This window comes from Pipistrellus hanaki (genome assembly GCF_964339955.1).
Source record: "Pipistrellus hanaki genome assembly, chromosome: 8".
NCBI classification, from domain to species: Eukaryota; Metazoa; Chordata; class Mammalia; order Chiroptera; family Vespertilionidae; genus Pipistrellus; species Pipistrellus hanaki.
Genome location: NC_140510.1, coordinates 26,686,942 through 26,711,407, shown reverse-complemented (window position 1 = coordinate 26,711,407; position 24,466 = coordinate 26,686,942).

The window sequence follows — 24,466 nt, the reverse complement described above, 5'->3', positions numbered from 1 at the left end:
CTGACCATGGGTCTAGGAAATCCTGTTTGGCTAGTCAAGTGCCCAGGTGTGCCTAGTTCCAAAATCCCATAAGTAAGAATTTGCCAAAGCAAAACTGCTAGAAAATTGACTTTGAAGGGCAATGTCTACAGTGTACCTGAATTTCAATCCACAGGGACTAATGTCATGATTTGTGACAAAAAAAATGGGAAAGAAACTAACCAAGGCACATTAGTGTTCATTCAGAATAACTCGATCAAATACCAGAAACTAAGTATGGCAGAATGCAAAAGTGGAATTTTGTGAACTGACAATTTGAAGACTCTAAAAAGACTAAAACAGAGGAAGCATTCTACCAACTCTCCACCAGCAAGACCACTCATCAGTGACCAGTCGGGTTCCTGAGAGGAAACCAAAGGCATCATGCTGGATTTTAAAGACGCTTTATGGAAGGAGATGTTTATGGAGGTAGGAGTAGGGTTAAAAGAAAGAATGGTGAAGCAAGAGACTGGGGAGGAATGAGAGTGAGAAGCCATCACTGTCCCTGAGCTGGAAGTGACAAGGAAGGAGTTGGTGTTTCCAGAGCTTGGAGGAGCTAGAACCTTGGGACCCAAAAACCTGGAGAGATTGTGGCTGGAGAAACAGCTCCTTAAAACTCCACGTGTATTAAAATGACCTTGGGGTACTGTGAAAGGGCAGTTCTGATTCTGTCCCTCAGCGGGGGGCCTTAGATTCTGCAGTTTTAACAAGACCTCAGGTGATTTCCAAGCTACCCATCCTGTCCTTAGGCCAAGGTATAAGAAGCAAGTTTGTAGGGAAACTTAGTCACAGCCCCATGCAGGCCACACAGCCAGAGAAGTTACTGGAAAAGAAGTGCCCTTTAGTTTTCTTGTGTACATTACATTCAGAGTGTAGGTGAGATTCAGGTCTGTTTCCTATCTATTATATTCTAAGACCCATGAAACTAAAACTAAGATTGCATTTAGGAAGCAAACAAAATAAGAAAAAATATCATTTCAAATGCAGTCTTAAAAACATTGCCCATAGATATGCCTCTTCTCTTTAAAACTTAGTACAACAAGGCTTAGAGAAAGAATGGGGGGAAAATGTGCACCAAAATATTGTGGTGGTTACTTCTGGATAATAGAATACAGTGATTTTTATTTATTTTCTTGTTTACATCTATTTTTCATTATTTTTATATTCAACATGTATTAGAATTATAGCAAAAACATTAAAAGTTACAAAAGTGGACAATACAAAGTATTCCATAGTGTTTAAATTCAGAAGTATAATTCTGTAAATTGACAGATACCTCTCATATTTTAAGGGGCATTTTAAAACATAAACCATTATATCATCCAGATGTGCAAAGCTTTCATAGTGTCATAGTAAAATAACCTTTTGCATTATAAATAAATCATCAAAGTTGGGATTAAAAGCTTCTTTCTATATTGCTTCCCACAACGGTGGATAAAATAAGTACTCTGGAAGAAAGGAGGTGCTGGAGAAAGGAATGTACATCTGATTGCAGATGATCTTACCTGGTCAGGCAACATGGATATTGTTTTACCCCTAAGCCAGAGGAGAGAAAGATCATCAGCTATTTACAGAGGCACAGAGGACAAGCTCTTTACTAGTACCCCCAAGCGGTGGGGCTGTCCTGAGATTCCACAGCTGGCTCTCCCAACCCTCATTCTAACAAGGCAGCACTTACAGTTTTAACAAAGCCCCTTTTGCCTTACTTCCAGAGCTTTGCCATCTGCTTGGACATAACTTCCAAGTTTCCCTATGTTTTTAGGGATTTGGGATGGTTCTTCCATTAATGTATACAGTTGAAAAGCTAAGGAGGGGGAGAGAAAGTAAAAGCAAATTCTCAAAGAAAGATGCAAATACTAAATCTTAATGAGTGAACAAGAATCAGAAGGGCTTCTACCTTCTCAATGGCAATACCTTTAAAGTCCTAAGGAGAAAAAATGATTTAAACTTAAGATCTTGTATACTAGTACAGCTAAACTAACACTAAATATAAGGTCCAAACAAAGACATCTGCAGAAATGTAGACTCAGAAAATTTTCCCACACAAGGCCGCACCTGAAAGAAATTCTAAAGGCGGTATTCCAGCAAAGTAACAACAATAATAATAATAATAATAAAATACTTTAAAAAAGAAGATATAGAACATAAGAAACAATGTTGATAAAAAACTATAAAGAGTAAATACATAGCTAAGACTAATGTTTCTTGGTACTGAATGATAAAATAATGAATTTTCTAGAAGTAAAACATTATTTGAATTAAACAAGGGTGATTAATTGGGGATGGAAAAAGGAAATGGGTTAATGAGATTTTATTTTATGGGGAGAGATGAGATGGAGAAAATATAAAGACTGAATATATACATCTAAAACTGAAACAATTTTAGTGTTACTAAAATTGATGTATCTAAAATCAAATTCAACAGTTCAAGATAAATTTGGTCTTTCTGACTTAGTTCTATATTTTCTTCTCTCTTACCCCCACTCTTCAGGGTCTCAGATGTTCGGTGATTGGTTTCTATTTAGTAGTATTTCTAAGAGTTTCTCCACAGGTAGATGTGATTCAGCTTATTAGTCAAAAGAAATTAACCACTAAGACAGAGCTATGAAGTGTGTGTGTGTGTGTGTGTGTGTGTGTGTGTGTGTGTGTTTCTGGTAACTTAAACCTTAACAATTGTACCTTTAGCCCCCTCCCCCCCAACTCGAGGTAATAATATGGTAAAAGTTGAAGCCAAACATTGTTTGTTTGTTTGTTTGTTTGTTTTTTATAGCAAAGGTAGAAATTTATTGAAGAACAAGTACAGACTCCCACATGGGGAGATGGCAAGAGTCCCACAGAAAGGCCTCCCAAGTAGCAAGGGGGAAAGGGTCCCCCCAAACACAGTTTTTCTCTGTCTGACCCCTCCCCCTCCACCCAGTATATAAGATCTCTAGAAGTTCTAATAATCTCTAAATTAATTGTTGAAATTTCATAAGAGAGCTCCTATGTGCTCTAAAAACTAACTCTTGGTACCAGCACATGGAGTAGGAATATTTTTTTCTTTCTTTTCTGGCTCCTTGCAATATTTCTATTAACTGCCAATAACTAAAGGGATCATAATGATACCAATATCTGCAAAGGTTTTCACTGCTTTTGCTTAGGCTCATAAAAGCCAAATGAAGGCTGCTATTTCTGAAGAATAGAATCATGGATACCTTTGCCAATAGCACACACTTTCTGTAGGCCAAGCCTTGAAGAGGTCGTTGTCATTCACAGCAGAACCACGGCAGGCAGCTGTACTACAGGCAACATCTATATCTCAGCGCTTTGCCATCGCCAAACCTGCTCTAGCCATTGGGACTTCCACCGGTGGCGAGATAACATTCTCGGTGTCTGGGGAAATTATAGAAAAATGAGTCTTATTCATTTACTGTTTCCTCCCTCTAGAGTCAGGCCTGCGTCCACAGGAGGTGGGCCAGGGGAGCGAGGGGTGAGCCATATCATTGCTCTGCTGTGACTCAGACTTGGTTGGCAAAGCCATTATTTTTGGACCAGCTCTCTTTTCCTTTACGATGCCCCCTGTCCCCATGACATACTTCAAGCAGTCCATCCAAATAGATTACAATAATCCCATTTAACCTAGCCTCCAGATAAATGTAGATGGTCCTGAATTATAAAATTAGGTAATGTTTGCCAGGCTAGTGTGGCTCAGAAGTTGAGCATCAACCAGGAACCTGGAGGCAACATTTCTATTCCTGATCAGGGCACATTCCTGGGTTGCTGGCGTGATCCCCTGCAGGGGTTGTGCAGGAGGCAAGCAGTGGATGAGTCTCTCTTATCACTGATGTTTCTCTCTCTCTCTCTCTCTCTTCCTTCCTCTCTCTGAAATCAATAAAACATATTTTTTAAAAATTAGGTAATGTTAGGGCTGAATTTTCTACTTCCCTCCAAAAAAGGGGAAGACATTTTGAAAATTACTTGTGTTCTATTCGTTTTATATTGCAGAAACTGCTCTCAAAATAAGTCCTAAACACACACACACACACACACACACACACACACACACTCACATATGCACATATCATGCTGAAAATAGTAAAATAAAAGCAAAGTGATGATTGTACATACATCAGATTTATAGTGGAATTTACAAAATGGCAAAAACAAAGCAGCAAAAGGCACTCTGCCAGCGGCTGCACAGCACTGGTTCCTGTGGTGCCGGGAGCTCTGTGCACAAATCCTCCGGAAAGAGAGTGGCGGGGCCTGATGTTAGCAGCGAGGAGCAGTCCCCGGGAGAAGGCCTGTATGGATCACACAATAATAACTGCAGGGTGGACATGAGAGGTTACGGGGCTGTTAGCTGCATTTGAGAAATCAATTAGGTAGACCGCCACGCGGTTTAAAGCGGAGAAAGACTTGTTTGACATTTTCGTAGATAAACTCACTAGGAAACTCGAAGTTCAGGACTCAAGGAAAAATACTACAACGGATTCTGGGAGGAACTGAGGCAGATGTTAGGAAAAATATATTTATTGTTTATGTAAAAAGGGCTTTGAAGAATGCAGTTTCATTTTGTTTTTAATAGTAAGAATGATAGGATAGGGGTTATAAGACACAGAAATAAAACCAATTTCCTTTTTTTGATTTTTAATTTTTTTTTGAGTGCTGCCATTCTCTGGTTTTAGAAGTGTGGGGATGGGTGGGAGGGTGGGAGGAGATTAAACAAAGAACATATATGCATAACCAATGGGCACAGACAATAGTGTAGTGAAGGCCTGGGGCAGGGGAGGGACAGGTGTAGGCTAAAAGTGGTCAATCAGGAAAAGGACGTCTGTAAAATTTTTTAAAAGTGCACTTTTAAAATAATAATTTCTCAATAATAATAATAATAATAATAATAACTTCTCTAAGCTGGGTATTGGGAGAGATCAAAGAAGTGGTGGTGAGGATGGATGGTTGCCAACAGCAGTCTTTCTCCTGAAAAGTCTACAGATCAATAGCACTGGAGTCTGCAATGTGGAATTGACTTACAGCTCTCGGTTGCTTTCAGCTTCTATTTCTTCATCTATAAAGAAAGGAGCCAGTAACTTTAAGGTTTATTTTAATAGTAAGCCATGTATCTAAAACCAAATAAAGTCACCCCACACTGAGTTTTCTTTGAAAACAACTAACAAACTGGGCACCAAAACTAATGGATACTAAAAGGGAGACAAACAATCCCATTAAAAAATGGACAAAACACCTAAATAGACATTTCTTCAAAGGACATACAGATAGTTAGGAGACTTATGAAAAAATGTTCAGTCACTAATCATCAGAGAGATGTAAATTAACACTACAGTGAGGGATCATCTCATATCTGTCAGAATGGCTAGCATCAGCAAATGACAAGGGCTGGCAAGGATGTGGAGGAAAGAGAACCTTAGTATGCTGCTGGTGGGAATGCAGACTGGTACAGCCATTATGGGACACGGTATGGCATTTCCTCAAAATGCTGACCACTTATAGGAATATATCCTAAGAAACCTGAAATACCAATCAGGAAAAAAAATGTATATAGCCCTATGTTCCTAACAGCACAATTTACAATAGCTAAGATCTATGTATAAAAAGCCATGGTACATTTATGCTATGTAGCTGTAAAAAAGAAGAATTTCTTACCCTTTGAGACTGGTGAAGGTTTGGGGTGGGGAACAGAGGTAGGGTGGAAGGGGTCAATGGGAAAAAAGGGGACATCTTTCAACAATAAAAATACATTTTAAAAAATAAAATAAAACTTTCAATTATTTCATTTTCCTAAGTTAACATTTGAAAAATTTCAAACCTACAAGAAAATTGAAAACTGGTACAATGAACACATTAAACTCTGCACCAAAATTCTTCACTTGTTAACATTTTACCATATGGATTTCTCTTTTACTCTCTCTTGTCATTCCTTAGATACCTTAAGAACAAGAACATTTTTCTACATATCTCTATATATATTAAAATATTCAGGACACATTTATCTAAATGTGTTTTCTAACATACATTCCATTTTCCGTTTTCTCTCATGATCCTAATAATATTCTTTGTAACTATTTCTGGTTGTTTTTTACATTTTCAGTGTTTTGTTTTGTTTGGATTTCAAAATGCAATCAAGGATCTCACATGAATTTATTGGTTCCCCAGCCTTTTTAGCATTTTAAGACTCCAGGCCTAATAGATAACAATTTGGATGTGTCTGTTTCCTCATGATTAGATTCTAATTAAATATTTTGGTAGAACTAGATATAGGTCCTTCTAAGTCCATCAGTCAGGGGGAGAAGTATCAGTTTGCACCATAAATGAGGGTAGTAGGTGAACATTTAATTAAGGTGGTATCTGCCAGATTTTTCAATAAGAAAGGTGTTTTTTTGTTTGTTTGGTTTTCTTTTTTGAGTAATAAGTAATAGGGGTGATAGCACTGTTTTCTTTTTAATAAAAATAACATCACAAATTCATAAAATATTTTAAAAGATTATAATTTCTGAGAAATCGATGTAGTTTCACCCTTAAAACATAGATTTCCTAAAATACTCAAAACATGAAACAGATCAGTTTAAATATTATACCTCTTACACCTTGCCATCTCCCTAATCCAACAAATGTCCTTCTTGTCCTCATTTCTGTGGTTTGGTTTTACTTTGTTTTGCTTTTCCTGGCAAACCTAGGGAATTCTACAAACCAAGGCAGCCTCTTGCATGGAGATATTAGAAACTAACATGGAAATAATGTCTGCATAAAGGGGGTAAACTATTTTTCAAGATTTATACTCCTAAAATAAAACCATTTGTGAATTCCTGACTACTTCAGCTATTTTTAGTAATAATTCAGATCTTGGTGGTGGAGGTGAGTGAAGTTGGCAGCTTCAGTTCCTCTCAAGCTCCTTTGGGATGGGAATGCTGTTCTCATGACTCAGAAACACAACTTTCTCAACCCCACCTCCTTCAGTTACATGAGAAAAGAGCCTGCTTAATGTCTCCAGGACTGGCTGGAAGTCCCACTAATATCAACACCTCACCCCCTCCTCCACCCAAACCTTCTCTCTCTCTTTCCCTCACACACAAAAACTCACAATCATTAGAAAATCATTTACATCAACTTTATATTCTGATAAATTTGTATTTCCTGCTGGTTGATGGCATTGTGTTATACTTCTGCCTCAATCTTTTTTTTCTAAGAAAACACTCCTAACAAGTGTTACCTGTCTGTCCTAGGTAATTTGCTAATTGTTTCCATCTCCATCTTCTTCCTGCCCCTCCTCTATGAAATAGTGAACCAAATGCACATCAAAAAATAAAAGTCTATTCTTCTTTTTTATGGTTGAATGTATAACATTTTATTCTCTTTTTTAGCTTTATTTTTATTGTTTACAGATGTGCCCCATTTCTATCTACTTTTGCCCACCTCCCACCCAAACCTGCTCCCCCCACACCTTTGTGGATATCACCACACTGTTGTCTGTGTCTTTGGATAATATCTTCACAATATTTGATCTAGTTCCCTCATCCCCACCCTTATGATATTATACTGCCCCTCAAAAAAAAATAAAAATGGAACTGCCTTTTGACCCAGCAACTCCACTTATGGGAATATATCCTAAGAGTCCCAAAGCACCAATCAGAAAGAATATATGAATCCCTATGTTCATAGCATCATTATTTCCAATAGCCCAGATGTGGAAACAGTCCAAGTGCACATTAGTAGATGAGTGGATAAAAAAATTGTGGTACATTTACACAATGGAATACTATTAGGCTATGAAAAAAAAAGAAACTCTTAACCTTTTGTGACAGCATGGATGGACCTGGAGATTATTATGTCAAGTGAAAACAGCCAGTTTGTGGAAGACAAACACCATATGGTCCTACTTATATGTTGAGTCTAATGAACAAAATAAACTGATGAGAAAAATGGAATCAGAGGCATGGATATGCCACTTTTTCTTTATGCATTCATCCATCAGTGGATGCTTGTGTTGTTTCTACTCCTTAGTTAATTTATTTGCTTTGGAAAATATCTCTCAAATCAATGTATCTTTATCTCCACTGCCACTCCTTTTTTCAAGTTTTTATAATATCTGTTAGATTAAAACTGCCTGTTTATAGAGTATGATTTCCAATTAATTCTCCATAATATACAATGTCATCTCTATGTTAAATGTTGAAAGTTAGAAAACCTATTAGTATAAACAAAAACTCATTGAGATCCTTAAAATGTTTTAAGAATCTTGGTCCAGAGACCAAAACATTTGATACGTGCTGTTATAGGACGAAAGTAATTTTTCTTTGAAATATGGAAGCAAACACAAAGTTTTTTTTTGTGTTTTTTTTTACAAAGTTTTATTTCTTGATATCTGTTGCTATTAATATATATTCAGCCCTTAATATTAATTATTACTTTTAGCCAAACTAAATAACTGCTCTTTCAGTCAGGGGCAGATAGTTGAGGGCTGTCTGGGAAATGGTAGCATTTAACAGACCAACAGAACTCACAAGCACACATATCATGTTTTTCTGCAGCTACATACATCCAGTTCTCACCTGTCAAGAGTATGAAATATGTCCTGACCGAAAATTATAACCTCTTTATGTCAAATAGAAATAAAAGACAAAAAGCTATACAAACTTAAAATCATGCTTAGGGATCAATGTTTCGGTAGTATATTTTACTTAGAAACTGTTTAGGTAATTTAATTAAAAGAATATACTCAGAAAATTCACGTAACTGGGTGTGTATATGCAGTTCATTGAAAGTGAATCAATGAATGAAGTTTCTCTGTTAGCTTAATATTCACAAGGGCATAAATCAACAGTGAGAACACCTGATGCAATGTGAAGGCCAGTGTCATTGATTAGGACTTGCTCCTGAGTTTAGAGACTAGAGAAAAAGACCTTAGGCTCACATCCTTGCTCTACCACTTAGTAGTATAGAGGAAATGATGCCCAAGTTTTCCAATCTATAAATTAGTTGTTGTGATCATTAAGTTAGTTAATGTTGTGCAATTGCTTAGAACAGTATTTGACCCATAGTAAATGATTGCTAAAGGTTAGTTTTTATCATTATCACTATCATCCTCAGAAATATCCAGGTTATTGGTAAGAATTATAGGTATTTTAGAAAATATAAAAAGTTAGCCATGCTCTGTTATAAATGAATTGTCAACTAGTCAATCAATTTAAAAATAAAAATATGGAAATTCAGAAGAAATAAATAAATTTCACATAACCACATTTGTCACAGAGGACTCTCATTCAGCATATCAAGGTAGGATAATTTTTAAAATTGACTTCCTATATACTTATCTATAAACACATTTTATTCTTTTATATGAATTTTAGGATTACCTTGACAAGTTCCACAAAATAGGCTGATTTATATTATAATTTCAATCATAAACATATAATTCTGGAGGATTGTTATTTTTACATGTTTTTCCTAATTAGAAATATATGGATTCTATTTTCTATATATTAATATACACTTATTGGCATTTTTTCAGAAGATTGCTTTTTGTTTTATATGAACATTGTTAGAATTACTGTTAGAAAAAGGTTTAGTTTTAAATTTTGTTATTTCAGCTACATTTTTTTCTGCTGTTACTACAGTTATTGTTGATGTGGTGAAAATTATTGAAATAAAATAACTTTTGACCACTATTTTCAATATTTCTATTTATTTATATTTTATTATTTGTTCCTATGATCAGAATTTCCAAAGTAATGTTTAATAACTGTTTTGACATAATAAATCTGTTCAATTATTCTTGTTTTTAGAATTTTACCAAACAGTATGATGTATTCTCTAAATTTCAGACAAAAAGTTAAGCCTAGTATTTCTTAGTGTTTCCTCTCTTCAAGAAATGGTATTCACTTTTATAACATTTTGGACATAATAGTATGTGCTTCTTTTTTGCTTATCAATGTAGTATATGAGTATCATTAATGATTAATTTCTCATTAAAATCCTGTTGTTCTTGCCATACACTCTCTTTGGTTGTCATGGATGCTGAGGAAACAGATATTGAAAGGAGGGAATCTTGATCAAGAGCTCCATAAATTAACACCATTAAAAAAAAAAAAGAAGCACATCTTTCCATCAATTGCACAATAGTAGAATTCTATGCTGGGAAACTTATTTTCTAATGATCAGATTCTCTGACTCTTGAGACATGTAGAGTGAGATGTAGAAGCCTAATAGCTATAATGACAAAACCCACAAAAATAAATTTTGGGAGAATAGGGAAGAGTTTGGTGTACGAAGTCAATGCTAAGCATTTATCACTGAATTTTTTACTGAATGCTTCCAAAGCCAAAAATATCAGTAGTGGTGACTCAGGAACAATAAATGTATAATTTATTAAATAAAAAAGAAATCATCTAAAACACCTTTTAAACTCTTACGTTTTCTTTGGCTGCTCGTCTATACATAATTTTGCAGAAAGTAGGCTATCAAAATGAGGCGTTTAAAAATAAATGAATATAATTTATATTAATCTTTCATTTGCCTTTTTAGCCGTGCCTACATTTATCTATTTGATCTCACGTGCTTTAACTCATATTATTTCTCAATCACTGCCAGCACTAGAAACAGATTATAGAGTAGCTCAGGCAGAAATACAATGAGGGCATTCTAATCAGATTTGGTGGGGGTGGTTGTTTGGGGGGTGCAGTGTACAAATCTTAATAGAGTTGTGCACGTAAGAGTCCTATCACTTTTCTCCCCAATGCAAGAATTATCTTCTCAATTTTATGTCTACACATATTTTAACACATACTTTTATAAGAACCCACTTCTGTGTTTTAATAAAAGTAATACTTTAAATATTATAGCATGAATTATCTATGTAGCTTAAAGCGTACACTATTTTTATATCTACAAGTTAGTTTTTATTTTACTTTTTAAATATTTTTATTGATTAGAGAGAGAAAGGAAGGGAGAGGGAAAAAGATATAGAAACATCCATGGGCTGCCTCCTGAACACTCCTTACTGGGGATAGAGCTCACAACCCTATATGTGCTCTGACAGGGTACCAAACCAGTGACCTTGTAGTTCCTGGGTTATTGTTTCAACCACTGAGCAACACCAGCCAAACTACAACTTAGTTTTTAAAAGACATGCATACTTATATTCAAATAGTGCTTTGTAATTTTTAAAAAATATCTTCTTTGAATTTAGAGCTTAAAAAATAATTTAGAGATCACCTAACTCAAATTTATTTGAGCTTCCACAGCAGAAAGACAACCAAAATGGAAGCTTTCTGCTCTATGGGTAGGCTTTTTAATCATATGTATGCTTCCTTCTGCTATGTTCTGATGCAGTCTGCTGGGAACAAAAAAGGTGATATATTTGCATGCATTGATGGAATCTGATGCATTCTAAAAAAGTTAGTGATTGCTAATGATGACCATCATCATCCAGACTTCTGCATGCCTGTCTCTTTTAGCTCTCCCCTACTTCATCAATGATAAGATTTATCAATTGCTTTGGGGAATTGATACAGGAATCTAAGGGGAGTCAAAACACTGCCATATTAAGTATAGGCATCAATTTGATGATCCACTTTATTTTCTGAAACGTTTAAATGCAAAAAATACCAACAATATGTCGCATAGTTTTTTTTAATGCTTTAAGGATTCCCTCAAACTTAATCAGATCATGACACTTATTCCACTAGTTTTGATTTTATTAAAATGTGCATTTTACCATTAATCTCATTAAAAATGTGGGAGGGGATTATATGATATAATATTTATGTAAATCATTACTTCAAAAGACATTCAAAAATAGATATTCCATTGTCTACTTGGTTTCATTGTTGTTTTTATTATTGCTACTATTCATTTTAATACTAAGTGCCAAGCTTTAATTACATTAATTTTTTTCCACCTAGAATTATGAATTAGAAAAGATTGTTGGTTTTCCAGTCATAGAAAATTGAAAATCAAGGTAAATTCTGCAATCCTCTTGTAAATACCCAAGGGATTAAAATATGTAAGTGCTATACTCAGAGTCTGAAACATTTGCTCTTTCAGAGACACGGGGGAGAGAATTTACTGTCAGATCTCCGAATGCCTTTACATGTTTCCACTGTTTATTGGTAAGTGCCATAAAGTAAGCCGCTGAGGGAAAAACAAAAATAAGACAATCTCTCTGGTTAAATTTAATGGACTAATTCTTCAGTTCAGAATCCACTGTGCCTCTCACCAGCTGTGCGACCTTAAAGAGGACTAGTTCTCCCTTCTGCATAGACAGTTCCTGAGCCTGTTTGTATCTGGGGATGGCTACAGTGGTAGAAGTGTTCTGGCTGTGTTGTAAACAATTGCTAGTATTTCATGAAAGTTTTCAAGCTTCTGAAATAGACTGCATATTTGAATCTTTTAGGCAGATATCATTTATGCTAAATTTCTTCCTATTTAGGGAGCAGTTATATTTTTGTTTAAAATTTATGCTATGTGCCAAAACCGGTTTGGCTGAGTGGATAGAGCGTCGGCCTGGGGACTGAAGGGTCCCAGGTTTGATTCCGGTCAAGGGCATGTACCTTGGTTGAGGGCACATCCCTCGTGGGGTGTGTACAAGAGGCAGCTGATCAATGATTCTCTTTCATCAATATTTCTAACTATCTATCCCTCTCTCTTCCTCTCTGTAAAAAAATCAATAAAAAATATATAAAATTTATGCTATGTTTTTATCCATTACTAAAATGGGGGGGGGAGCTTAAATATTATTGTTGTTATCCTCTTTGTATCTAAAACACATGAATTTAAGTATCTCATAATTTTTTTTTCAGGTCTATGACTTAAAAAAAACCTACATTTCAATCTTTTCACAGTGGTCAGCATTTCTTTATACAGTGTTTTTCAAATTTCTCATCACTTCTCTCTTCCTCTTAAAAAAAATTATTGGTAACTGGAAATAGGGATCAGATATCCAGGAAATGTAATTTGGCAATAAATGCTGTTCTGAAGTACACTGCATGGTTTGTGGATAAATATTTCTTTAATGCGTGTAATTACTGGATCAGCAAAATAAATGTGGTCATGTCCTTGTAATTAATACATTGTCAAAAGTTCATTTAAGTATAATAATTTTACTGGAAAAATGCTGTCTATGTGCTTCCTGCAATAATTTGTTAAATTAAGTGCAATAAATATAAAATTACTCTTGGAAATATATTTATTTTTTCAAGGTTATTTTTTTTTTTACTAGGTGTCACATAATGCTTCCAAGAAACTCCTCCATTACAAATCCTCAACCATGTGTATGGCTAGATACTAAATACCACAACTGACATTTCTAAAATTTCAGTTTCAGCTTTAGAATATCATCACATAGCATATATTTTAACTTAGTTAGAAAATATTTAGCCAGGAATTAAGCAACCTGCCAAGTGTTCTTGCCCTTAACACAGGATACTAGTAAAATATGGCTGTTTCCTTCTACACACAGCTGATCACTTATCTGTGGAGGATAGAACCACAACAACACAGGATGTGAGGGCTGGGAGGGATCTTAGAGGTCAGGCCATGCAATCCCTTTCTTTCATAGTCTTGTCACATCACTCCCAGCCCTCCACAGGAGGATGCTGGGCTCTGCTGAGGGAAACAGCTCTGAGCACTCAAGGAGGACATGGCAAATTAAAGGTGCTTTCTTTATTATGTTATGGCCAAAGGGTTGTGGGAAAATATGGTTTACATTGCTTGACACTTTACCTGTGCTGAGCATGTAGCTGGAAGTTCTATAAATAAAAGGCAGTGAGAAAGGAGGAGATTCAACAGGATTGGAAACAGACTGCACTGAGTGGTAGACATTGCTTGAAGTGGTCTGCAGCTAGCAAAAAAAGTCCTTTTTTTCTTCAGATTTTACCCCTGAAAATGATAGCGGGTGAGTGAAGGATGAAAATTTAAAAAGTGGGTAGAGAGTAGAGCAGGTGAGATGGAGACTAGACAGTTGGTAAGCCAATAAGCATAGACTGATAAATTTTGCCCACTTGACAATATCGTCATGTCTTCTGCTTCCAGTTTTTTTTTTTCAGTTTTAAAATTTTATGGCTCTGCTGAAACCAGTTTGGCTCAGTGGATAGAGCATCAGCCTGTGGACTGAAAGGTCCCGGGTTCTATTCCAGGCAAGGGCATGTACCTTGATTGAGGGCACATCCCCAGTATGGGGTGTGCATGAGGCAGCTGATCGATGATTCTGTCTCATTGATGTTTCTCACTATTCCTCTCTCTTCCTCTCTGTAAAAAAATCAATAAAATATATTTAAAAAAATTATGGCTCTAGATCAGCATTCCAAGTACTATATAGTCTCAATAAAATTTTCCCATGGATTTCTGGGCCTTGTTATTACCTCATCAATCCAAAATCTAGTCTGCTTCAAAGGAGGTAGCAACTTTAATATTAAGTTGGGTTCTTTCTATTCTACTGGACTACCACATCCTAGAGTAGATTATATTCCCTTTAATCCTTCTAGATTATAACTAACTCAATTTTATTGTATGTACTTTATATTGGTTAAAGAATTCAAATAGGAAAAGGTTATTAGAATTTAGTAAATATATATATATATATATATATATATATATATATATATATATATATATATCATCAATAAAACCAATATCAGGAATTGTGAGACCCAGAACTTTATTCTGCATTCTGAAAAAAAAATCACATTGGCCTCTTTGTATAAAAGTTGGTCTCTCCATTCTCACCCAGACCTTCTCTACATCTTTGTCTTTGTTTACCGTACTCCCTTTCTGTCCTGGGCTGCTTGTAGAAATATTATTCTCCTATGATGATGTAGAACCATTCAGTTCTCCCTTTATATTACCTTCTTCCCCAAGACCACACACTGGTGGGTGTCTTAACACCTACAGAGACATACATCAAATTTCCTAAACAAGAAGCCATACTTTTTATGTAAATTACCCTATTATTTAATTATAGAAAAACAACCAACATAATATACTAGTGTTCTTGTCCTATTTTCTTTTCTTTTCTACCTTAGGTCTTATTTGAGTAACCATAAAAAGTATATAAAGCCAGTCAGGATGAAGCCTTCATAATACCTTGGAAGAATTTAAAATCTACCTGTGAAAAACTGCAGTATATACATATATCGATAGATATAGATATGGGTAGATATAGATGTAGGTGTGGATAAAGATATAGATAGATATGCACCCTGGTACTGGAAGTGGCTGTAGCAACAGGTTTATGTTGTCTTATATTTGCATGTATGGTAAAAAATTTATAAAACTGGGATATTTTAACTACAATTGGTTACAACTTCTGCCTATTTTCCCTCCAATTTCCTCTTCATTTCTCCTTTGGTTAGGATTGTATTGGAGTGGCCATAGGTCATTTAGGCATATTGCTCTGGGCAAGTTTGGGGATACGTTAATTTGGGTCAATGGATTATATTTACATGTTTCACAGCCATTTCTATGGAGATGACAGGTATAATTCAGGACAACAGTAAATTTTGAATTTCATTTAAATAATATAACTTTCTATTGTATGTCTAGAAAGCATTATCTGTTTATCTAAAATTTAAATTTAATTGGAAATCCTGTATTTTTATTTGCTAAACCTTGCTCTGTATACTTACTTATCTCTTTTCCTCTATCCTTACAGTTATGCCTCTCATCCACAGTGCCTACTCTTCCTGCATCTGGACCAAAGGGTAAGAGCTTAGAGGGCACATTGCAAAATGACCGTGGCCTATGGTGTCCTGGCACTGGAAGAATGTTGGTAATGGCAGAGAAACAAGGCTTAGAATTTCCTAAATCAGAAGTTAAACTGTGGAAGTTTATTCCCAAATCTTAAAACTAACTAACTAACTAAATAAAAAAGGCCTGGTAGAAGATTCCCCAAATTTGACAATACTAAAAGTTCACATGCTCTTACCAACAGAGATCTGTGATCCTAAAAATACCTTTTCTAAACTACCAGTAAAAAATGCACTAGAGGTAATTTTTATTGTGGAACATATTAGAATCTTTAAGAAATTATCATTATAGAAGAGCTGATCAAAAAAACTGCAAACCTAAAATGTAAGAGAACAGATTATGAATTTATGTCAGGTAGTCAATTGATAAAAGTATTAGTTTTCAAGGAATTATTCAACAGCTCTTTAAAAATGGCATTTGGTGTGCTTTCTCATTCTAAATAAGTATGTATGTATTCATAATTTTGTGTATTTCTTCTATAAGAGGGTTATCAAAATTTTAAAAGGTCTAGGCTTACTGCAATGATTTATGAATCATCTAGGGATTCAATGACATGTTTATACTGTATTAGTTTGTTTTTTAGGTCTTGATTCTTTTCATTTTTAAAACGATTAACTGTGATTTCAAGTCAGTTACTAACTACTATGGCATGATGGTTGGAATTTATCTGTGGTGTCAGATTGCCTTTGTTCAATCCAAGCCACATCCTCTTCATTACCCCTGTACCTTAGGCAAATTGCTTAGCTCTATTTGTGCCTCAGTTGAGTAAATTAGATTATTGTCAGGACTAAATGAGTGATACATATGCTTCAAAGAATAGCAGATGCATTTCTCAGCAAATTGTGAACAATATTGTTACTATTGTTATTAGCGTTATCGTTGGGCCAAAAATTCACCTGATCTACTTCATTATAAAACATCAGGTATAAAGGTGAGTATGCGAGGCTCACAATCTCAGGGATTATTGACAAGTTGCTGCATGAGAATATCTATATGAAGATATATAAGTTTTAATTATGACATTCAAAGAAAAATGTGTGACCACAAGTGTGCCTCATTGCAAAATGCCAAATGAGAACCATCCAGAGACTCGGGCTCTGTTCAGATTGTATTTGGACTGTCTTCTGGATCTTGGATTCTTTCCAGTGGTAGGAAACGGAACAGCTGAGATCATTGACTCACTTTCTAATTGCTTGTGCTTAAAAGGCAGAAGTTTTATAAGGTAAATTTTCTTATCAATATTAAGGAGAAAAAGTCATAGCCCATGATTTACTCCTTGCGTGTCCAAGTGATTGGAGATGAAATCACATTATTTAAGACACATTTGCTCAGGTCCCTCCCACCAGTAGTACATCCACAATAAAGCCATATAATCCACTTGCTCCTCACCAGGAGAAAATGTTCTGGCAGTAACTCCTACCTCAATGGGAAGTCAAGTGCTACCTGACCCTGAATACTGCTTGTAAACTTCCAGTTTATATCTACTTATTCAGTGTGAAGATCCGATGATAAACATTCAACTTAGATGCATGTGCATGATTGAAATAAAAGAAAAGTATTCATGCCTGGCCAGTGTGGCTCAGTGATTGAGTGTCAACCTATGAACCAGGAGGTCATGGTTTGATTCCTGGTAAGGGCACTTGCCCAGCTTGTGGGCTCCATCGCCAGTGTGGGACATGCAGGAGGCAGCTTATCTCTGATTACCTCTCATCATTGATGTTTCTTTCTCTCTGAAATTAATAAAAATATTTAAAAGAAAGTCATTTTTACATATAAGGAAATCACTATAGATATTAAGGAAAAATTGTTCATGTGTGGCCAACTATGTGTTTAAGACTAAATGTTTATTTCTTTTTAAATTGATGTGATGAAGTCCCTGATCCCCAATGTGATGGAGATGGGTCCTCTGAGAGGTAAGAGGTGTAGGTGAGGCCATGAGGATAGAGCCCTTTGATGGTGTTATTTTTCTGACGAAAAGATGGAGAGTGAGCAGAGCTTGCTCTCTTTCTGCTATTTGAGGACATAGCAAGAGGTTGGTCATCTGCAATATGGGAACAGGGGACTCTCCCTTGGGAACCAAATCAGCCTGCAGCTTGATGTTGGATTTCCCAGCCTCTAAAACTGTGAGAAAGAAATTATATCATTTAAACAACCCAGTCTATGTATATGATTATGGCATTATAGGCTGACTAAGACATTATGCATTGGATTTTATCCTCTATTAAGTTAAAAGAACTTATAGTTATCTTTTTTTATGCTAGTAGGGTATTTATGTGATGCTATTCTTTGTGATAATGACCACTGCTAGATTTCCCTTCAATGTACTCTCTCTCATTGTATTTTTTCCAATCCGCTCTTTCCCATCACATAGCATTTTTCCAAGTCAAAGGTAATTAGATAGTCTGTCTCCTCACTAGTTTCTGAGCTCTTCCAGGTCCCTATTTCCCTGAAACTTCTGTGCCTACTACCAAACTTCATGCAAAGTTACACTTTTAATAACATTGTTTAACTAAAAAAAAATGAGATGAAGATACCTATGTTTTACTTTCCCAACATATCAGGTGGCTTATCTCCTTGCTGCAACTGATCTTTGCATTGTAAGTATAGGAGTAATTCACATTGTTATTTAATTCTTTGATTATATTTTGAATGAGAACATCATACCATAAGTTATGTAGAGTTCATACCTAAAACATAAATGTATGGAATAAAGATAGGTTACATATGGACACAAATAAGGATTAAACATGGAAGGACACTATAAAATATTGATTTTCATATCTCTGAATGTGATTCAAAAGTTTCCAGTAAAGTTGAGAAGAGTGGAAAGTACTTCTTCCTGAAGTCTGCATGCATTTCACTTTTTTAAGTCCACACTGCCCTGGACCACCACCATTCACAAACACATATTAAAAGGCACAGAGTTCTTTACTGACTTCCAAACATCATCAGCACAGGGACAAATGCTTAGCTAAGTCTCACATCTATCATCCTGGTTGGTACATATGGTAATTTTCTCTAAATTGGCTGGTTTTCTCAGGCTACTGTATCATCCTGAGATATTAAGTTTTTAAATTGGCTCTTCCCACCTCTTTTAAAGTTAGATGGCTGATTGCTGTCACATAATTTAATGATCTAGTCTAATCTATACAATGACTGTGTAACATGGGCAAGATAATTGTAGATGAATTGCATGCCATTAATCAGTTGGCTTTTTGTTCTTACATGTTCCATTGCTTATCATTCAAGTAAGAAAATTGTCTTTTGACAGGGGTCCCATTGCAGCCTTTTTACTGTCCAATAACATCAACGCTGAGATTTCAAAAGATAAATGAGGATGATATAAGTGGAGCAGGGAGGACCTAGTTAAAAATGCCTGCTTTTCTAGGAATTAGTTTTAAAGAAGTGGGAAATTTGCCTAAATTGTTGGAGGATGGGTTGTGGAGGATTCTTATATTTTAAAACATAAGAAAAATAATTTAACTAAAATTGATAATCTCTTTAGAGATTCACCAATTTGTGCAATATATTATCCTTTATTGTGAAAGAATAACAACAACATTTAAACTCTCGTTAAGCTACCCCCACGTTTTCTACAACTGTATTGACAATGAAACTTTATCTTAATAGATAGCCTTGACATCTATATATTGTCTTTATACCTTATTCCTTCACAAGTGGGAAGCACATCTTGTTAAATGTTGTGCTTCTATAGTCTACCTCAAGTATCTAGAATTTATTAGATGCTCAATTATTGTTTATTCAACTCAACTAACCTGTTTTTGATCTAGCAAGGATAACTCTGAAAATAAGGAGTTATTACTAGGATAATAAATCGATTTGAGATTTATGGAGGGAGAAGCAACATTGTGAAGAAAATAGATGACATTTGTGACTGTAAAAAAGGTGCAAACAGCAGATTGGATGCAAAATAAAGGCTCCACTTGTACTCAACCGGTGTTGTGATTTTCATTTCATTTATGTATTTTATTTTATTTATTTAATCTTTAAGGATGACAACAAAATCAAATGATTTAAAATGGAATTTTATTAAACATTGTATCTTTGTAAATATATTTATATACACATATACATATACCTACAAGTATGTGCTTCTTTTTTTTTTTAATTTGGTAGGTTAAGCCGAGGTTTTGTGAGTGAAATTCCTGACTGAACCACTTGTAGAAAATTAATCCTAATGCATCTCAATATAGGAATAAGGAAAACTAATGGAATTTGCTTGTCTTGTAGAAAGATTTTCTTGATGTTATACCAGATGTTCTTAAATATACTTTCTGCTCCACTTTTTTTTTTTTTTAATGTTTTTACTTCTATCTTCTGGGGTAAAGATATTCCTATGGGAATAACTGTCAATTAAGAAAATGTGTTACTTGAAGGCAAACACTGTTGTGAAGAGACTGATAGGTCCTAATACTCATGGAAGCAAGGGGAGCCAGGTGGTGTGACTCAGTGGTTGAGTTTTGACCTATGAACCAGAAGGTCACTGTTTGATTGCCTGTCAGGGCAGGCCTGGCTTGATTCCCTGTCAGGGTTGATGGCTTGATTCCCAGTAGGGGCCCTGTAGAAGGCAGCCCATCAATGATTCTCTCTCATCATAGATGTTCCTATCTCTCTCTCTCTCTCTCTCTCTCTCTCTCTCTCTCTCTCTCTCTTTCCCTTCCTCTTTTAAATTCATTTCTTTTTTAAATCTAGAGGGAAACATTAATATGAGGCTATTTCTGCATTAACATAAAACATCATTTATTTCATTTAAACAAAATATTTTAATATATTTTATTGATTTTTTTTTACAGAGAAGAAGGGAAAGGGATAGTCAGAAACATTTATGAGAGAGAAACATCAATTAGCTGCCTCCTACACACCCCCTACTGAGGATGTGCCCACAACCAAGGTACATGCCCTTGACCTGAATCTAACCTGGGACTCTTGAGTCCACAGGCCGATGTTCTATCCACTGAGACAAACTGGTTAGGGCTAAACAGAAAATAGTTGAACAAGTAATATCCTACAAATTTCATTTGCTTTATTAAAGTAACAGTTTTTAGGTAGAAACAACAGCAACAAAGCAAACTACTTCTTCCACTCTTTTGTAGCTGCATTTCACCTATACAAATCTTTGCTTTTTCATAATTCCTATTGCTTTCTCTTAAAATCCCTATAAGCTATAAGATGGCGCCTCTTGATAAAGAGCAGATGTTTTTGGCTATTTGTTTTTCCTTTTAAGCGTTTTGGATTTTTTTAAGTACAATGTATAATGCTAACTATTTTAATAAGCAAAAACGTAGCCATGCTCTTAAGTGAAAACAGGGCATAGAGGCTGGCAGTCATATAAGGAGAGCTTCGTCAAACTCCAGGACATACGAATGTGCAAGAATGAATGATCAAAAGTGGGCTTTCAATCACTTTTATCTCCACCATTTTAACATCAAGAAGAGTTGTTAGTTGTAAACCAATTGTTGTGCAACTTAATGAACTAATTAGGAAAATTGGTTGCAATAATAGTATTGGTAAAATCTGATCTGAATATAAAAAGTAGAATTAGAATTCTAATACTACACTTTTCCAACCAGAAAGACTACATAATAATGTTCATAAGATCCGTTCTTTGTAAAATTAATTGTAGTCAGTTCTTCATTTAATGCGTTTGACTTCTATAATCCATTCTTCTGTAATTGTGATGCAGCACACTGTTATACTGGTGATATTTCTGCTGTGTGTATATGTCTTGTGGTCTGTTAGGATAGTCTAGTTAATTCCTTAAATGAAGTTGCATAAACTGGCTCCGTATTATTTTTCCTATTCCTTTGCCTCTTTTAGTGAATAAATGGCTGTAATCCAGAGATATAAAATATCGAGACCTCTGTTCAAAGACCACACTTGGACCCGCAAGACTGCTATAACTGCCTGGTTAAATCACAGACAGAGCTGGTGTCTACTGAAACAAATTCACAAATAATAGAGAAAAGCCATCTGAATATCACTTGGACCATTTTTTAACAGGGAATTTTCCAAAGATGGAATTATAAGCTCCAGAAGATATATGCCAGTTGTCACTCCTATCTTTTCCCCCCCTAAGTTGTGCATTTTTAATATGAATGATATATTTTTCTCAGAGGTGACTGGGTAATTGTTTTGATAGTTACATAATTTTATATCTTAGTGATAAAATATTTATGCATGCAATTCAAGATATCAGTTTAAAGGAAAACTATTTAAACATAGTGGACTAATGGTACGTAGAGAAAATGGGTGTCAAAGGAAATTTATTTTATCCTCCAAGTACTGCTTTCTTGTGATAAAATACAATTTGTATGATTGTGAAGTAGCATTGTTTATTTTTCCAGTCAAAAAGTCACTGTCAAAGTATGTTTGTGGAGGGAAAAATGGCCTTAAAACAAATGTATCACAGGGAATATCTAGGTTGTTAAAGAAAAAAGAAGAAAAAAAAGCAGGGCAGCATGTTAAAAATGAACATTTCCAATACAATTTGTCACCCATGCATAAATCTTGCTGACATTTTCAGTCACGTTAATAGCCTGCCCATTTTATAAATCAGTATGAACTTGCACAGTTGCAAAAAGTGTGTATTTTGAACATCTCATTTGCATACTTTACCAAAAGCCAATGAGGCAGTGGGAACAGCACTGGTGATCATAATACGTGTTTGGGGAAAGGCAGAGAAATCACTAATGGCTTTGCCTTTAGGGATTTCTGTACTCCATAGGGGACGAAAATGAGAAATATTTTTCAAACAGCAGGGGTAAAGGTTTTAAAACTAGAAACACATGGAGTGATAAAGATGTTAGTGCCACAGGGCGCATAGCAGGAAAAATTTACAATGTAAAAACTGTAATTTCAGCATTAGGAAGTAATAATCGTGTTTCATCATTGTTATTAAAGCATGACCCTTAAAGTCACATAAATTAGATATAAGTTTCAAGATAAGTTTATTAATCTTTAGTGGGAAAATATTAGGAAAGTTTATTATCAGATAAGATTTTCGGAGGGGGGGGGGATAATGTTCTTTTGAAGGTGTGTGTGTGTGTGTTTTCTCAAGGAAGTCTGTATCATTTAGAAGAGTAAACAAAACTTGGCTCACTATTAGCCAGTGGGTATAAATAATGTCTACAGACAGTCTTATTTTTTTAATTTTATTGAATTTATTGGGATGATATTGGTTAATAAAATTATATAGGTTTCAGGTATATAATTCTATAATACTTCACCTGTATAATGTATTGTGTGTTCACCACCCCAAGTCAATACTCCTTCTGGCACCATTTCCCCCCTTTATTCTCTTCTACTGCCCCCACTCCCTCATCCCTTTCTCTCTGGTAGTCACCATACAAACTACTGTCTGTGTCTATAAGTTGTTTGTGGTTTGGCGGTTTTTGTTTGTTTGTTTTTCTTAGTCCCTTCACGTTTTTCACTCAGCCCATCAAGTCCCTCCCATCTGTTAGTCTGTCCTCTCAAGATTTCCTTCCTTTTTGCAGCAGAAAACTATTCTATTCTGTAAGCGTACCACAGCTTTTTAAAAAATTCTTTATTGTTTAAAGTATTACATATGGTATTACATATGTCTCCTTTTTCCCCCATTGACCTCTCCCTGGGCACCCCCAGCCCCCAGCACATGCTTTCAACCCCATAGTATTTGTGACCATTAGTTATGCTTTTATGCATGCATACAAGTCCTCTGATTGATCTCTTATCCCCCCTCCCCTGCCTTCCCCCTGAAGTTTGGAGGTCTGTTTGATGCTTCTCTGTCTCTGGATCTATTTTTAATCCATCAGTTTATATTGTTCATTATATTCCAAAAATGAGTGAGATCATGTGATATTTATCTTTCTCCAACTGGCTTCACTTAGCATAATGCTCTATGTGTCCATCCATGCTGTTGCGAATAGAAAGAGTCCTTTCTTTTTTACAGCAGCATAGTATTCCATTGTGTAGATGTACCATAGACTTTTAATTCACTCATCTGCTGATGGCACTTAGGCTGTTTCCAAATCTTAGCTATGGTAAATTGTGCTGCTATGAACATAGGGGTGCATATATCCTTTCTGACTGGTGTTTCTGGGGAAATATTCCTAGAAGTGGAAAAGGACAATGAGGTACTATCTCACACCTGTCAGAATGTCTATCAACAAACAAGTGCTGGTGAGGATGTAGAGAAAAAGGAACCCTCATGCACATCTGGTGGAAATACAGGTTAGTGCAGCTACTGTGGAGAACATTATAGGATATCCTCAAAAAAATAAAAAATATAGCACAACATTTTTATCCACTCATCTACTGGTGGGCACTTGGGCGGTTTTCAAATCCCTACTATCTTATCTAATAAAAGAATAATATGCAAATTGACCATTACCCCAATACACAAGATGGCTCTTCCATGTGGTCAAAGATGACTGCCCCCATGTGGACACAAGATGGCCAGCAAGGGAGGGAATTTGGGAGGGATAAGGATTGCAAGAGAGGGCAGTTGGGGACTATCAAGCCTTCAGGGGAAGGCACTTAGGGGTGACCAGGCTGGCAGAGGAGGGAAGTTGGGGGTGACTAGGCCTGCAGGGAAGGGCAGTTGGTGGGGGACCCAGGCCTGCAGGGAAGAGCAGTTTGGGGAGAACCAGGCCTGAAGGAGAGGGCAGTTAAGTGCAAACAGGCTGGCAGGGGAGCAATTAGGCATCAATCAGGC